This window comes from Hevea brasiliensis, chromosome 16, assembly GCF_030052815.1.
Source record: "Hevea brasiliensis isolate MT/VB/25A 57/8 chromosome 16, ASM3005281v1, whole genome shotgun sequence".
Classification (NCBI taxonomy): domain Eukaryota; kingdom Viridiplantae; phylum Streptophyta; class Magnoliopsida; order Malpighiales; family Euphorbiaceae; genus Hevea; species Hevea brasiliensis.
Window position 1 is genome coordinate 31811522 of NC_079508.1, and position 3274 is coordinate 31814795.

At 40.2% G+C, this 3274-nt stretch overlaps 1 non-coding gene across 1 annotated transcript; it reads left to right on the forward strand.

Annotated features, from left to right (window-relative positions):
- The first annotated feature begins 2686 nt into the window (after nt 1-2686).
- LOC131175181 (small nucleolar RNA R71) lies at nt 2687-2793 on the forward strand. Its single transcript, XR_009145343.1, has one exon. It is a non-coding gene; the product is annotated as a small nucleolar RNA R71 (small nucleolar RNA).
- The last annotated feature ends 481 nt before the right edge of the window (nt 2794-3274 follow it).

The following is a 3274-nucleotide window of genomic DNA, read 5'->3' on the forward strand; positions in this document are numbered from 1 at the left end:
ATCTTTGCAATACCTTAGATAAATTAGCTAGGCAATCATCAAAAGTAGTTCCATAGACAGAAAAACCATCTATAAAAACTTCTATGATATCTTCAATATAATCATAAAAGATAGCCATCATGCATCTTTGAAAGGTAGCTGGGGCATTACAAAGACCAAAAGGCATTCTTCTATATGCAAATGTTCCATAGGGACAAGTGAATATTGTTTTTTCTTGGTCTTCTGGGTGAATAGGAATTTGAAAGAATCCTAAATACCCATCTAGATAACAGAAATAATAGTGTTTCGCTAACCTTTCTAACATTTGGTCGATGAAGGGGAGAGGGAAATAGTCTTTTCTGGTAGTACTGTTCAATTTCCTATAATCTATGCACATTCGCCAACCAGTGACTGTTCTAGTAGGGATTAGTTCATTATTTGCATTTTGGATAACAGTTGTACCACCTTTCTTAGGAACTACATGTATTGGACTAGCCCATTTACTATCAGAAATTGGGTATATTATACCTGCATCTAATAGTTTTAAAATTTCTTTCTTGACTACTTCTTTCATGTTTGGGTTAAGTCTTCTTTGGTGTTCGATCGTGGGTTTACTGTTTCTTCTATGGGTGTCCTATGCATGCAAATCGAAGGGTTGATTCCCTTTAGGTCTTCTATTTTATACCCTATGGCTTTGCTATGGATCCTAAGTTCTCTTAACAATTTTTCCTCTTCTAACTTAGATAGGCTAGCATTGATTATAATAGGATATTTAGAATTTAAGTCCAGAAATGCATACCTTAGCGAGGAGGGGAGAGGTTTAAGCTCTACCTGTTTAGTATTTTCTTAGAGCTTACCTTTGGTTTGTTCCTCCTTCAACTTCTCCATCTCGGAAGCCTTAGCTAAGGGTAGAGGTGGATGAGCTGCTAAATGTTGTGCACAGGCTACTATTTCTATATTTTCATCATCCACTGTGTGGCTATGCACAATACATGCTTCAAGAGGATCTTTAGGATGTGTCTTACGAAATTCCTCTTCAACTTGTTCGTCAATTGTGTCAACCTTGAAGCATTCATCAGGTTCAAATTTGTGTTTCATTGTGTCAAACAAGTTGAACTCCACTTCTTCTTCTCCTACCTTGAGGGTTAGTCACCCATTTTTGACGTTTATGATGGCTCCAGCAGTTGCCAAGAATGGTCTTCCCAAGATGATAGGAATTTTAACATCTTCTTCCATCTCAAGGACAACAAAGTCCACTGGAATGAAGGATTTGCCCACTTTGATAGGAATATTCTCAAGTATTCCCACAGGATATTTAACAAATCGATCAGCCAATTGCAATGAGATTGTTGTGGGCTTCAGTTCTCCGATCTCCAGCTTCTTGCATATTGATAGAGGCATTAAACTGACGCTTTCCCCAAGATCGCAGAGGGCCTTGTCTATTTTCTTGTTACTAATGAGGCAGGGTATGGAGAAACTTCCTGGATCTTTCAACATTGGAGGTAGTTTGTTTTGCAGTATGGCACTGCATTCCTCTGTTAGAGCTACTGTTCCATAGTCTTCTAGCTTTCTTTTCTTTGACAGAATTTCCTTAAGAAATTTGGCATAGGATGGCATCTGAGAAAGTGCTTCAGTGAAGGGGATGTTGATGTAAAGTTTCCATAAAACCACCAAAAACTTTCCAAACAGCTTGTCCAATTTGGCTTTTTGAAATCTCAGAGGAAAAGGAAGGGGAGGCTGGTATGGCTCTGGTAATTTCTGTCTTCCTTACTGCCTCTTCCTAATCTTTCCTAGCTTCTTCCTCCTTTTTCTCTGCTTGGCCTGTAGATTTTTCTATAGTTTCCTCGATCAATTCTACCTCTTGTTGTACTAGAGTTCTCCCACTCCTCAGTGTAACTGCCTTACAATGCTTCCTTGGGTTCATTTCTGGTTGGCTAGGCAGTTTGCTAGCAGCCTTACTTGAAGAACTTACTTGCTGAGCAATTTGATTCTCCAGCATCTTGTTATGAGTAGCAAGTTGGTCCACTCTGGAAGTCAGCTGTTTAATCAATTCATTTTGTTATTATTGAGCTTCTAGGAATCCTTCCATCATGGTTTCCATGGTCATTTTCAGTTCAGATTGTTAAGGTTAGAGAGGTAGTGATGTTGTGCAAAGTTTTGACCTCTGTTCTGAAATCCAGGGGGTGCTGGTCGTTTATACCCTTATTGCTTGTTTATTGGCTGGTTCTACTTATTGGACCATGAGAAATTTGGGTGGTTCCTCCATCCAGGGTTGTAAGTATTTGAATATGGATTGTTGGGCTGCCTCTGGTTGAAGTTTCCTCCATTATTCACATAGTTCATCTGTTCTGAGGAGGGTTCATTGAAATTTTTGTATTCTGAACTCATGTATCCTCCTCCATAGCTGTCCTCGTGTTGACTGTTTGTACCAACTGCGTTGGCTTGCATTCTTTCGAGTCTCTTTCTGAGCTGATCAAATTGAGCCTTTATCATGCTTAAGGCATCTACTTCTAGGACCCCTGCAGTTCTCCTTGCATTTCCTCTTTCATTTGACCACTCATAATTATGGTATGCAACCCTTTCTAGAAGTTCAAGTGCTTGTGTCACTGTTTTCTCCATTGGATCACCCTCTGCAGCTGAATCAACTGTGCTCCTTATAGAGGGTAGTAATCCATTATAGAAATTTTGCACTAATAGCCAATCTTCTATGCCATGGTGTGGACATTCCCTCTGCAGGTCTTTATATCTTTCCCATGCGTCATAGAGTGATTCTGCTTCCTTTTGTCTGAAGGTGTTGAGCTCAAGCCTCAGTTTTGCAGTCTTTGTAGGTGGAAAATACCTTACTAGAAAAGCTTAAGAGAGGTTTTCCCAAGTGGTGAACGTTCCAGCCGATTGAGAAAGTAACCACTTCCTTGCTTTATCTCGAAGTGAGAATGGGAATGCTCTGAGTCTTATTGCTTGATCAGACACTCCATTCATCTTGAATGTGTCACATAGGGCAAGAAAGCACTGGAGGTGATAGTGTGGGTCTTCTGTTGGTGAACCTGCAAACTGGGTTTATTGAATCATTTGGAGCCATGCTGGTTTTAATTCAAAGTTGTTGGCTTCCACTGTGGGTCTAGTGACACTGGGCTGAAATCCTTGGACAGATGGAGCTGTAATCTCTCAAGAGTCTTGGTCTGTCATTATTATCAGCCATGGTTGGAATTTCAGGATCTCCTTGACCATGCTCTTGATGTTTCCTTTCCCTCCTGATGGCACTCAGAGTTCTATCTATCTCTGGATCACAGTCCAA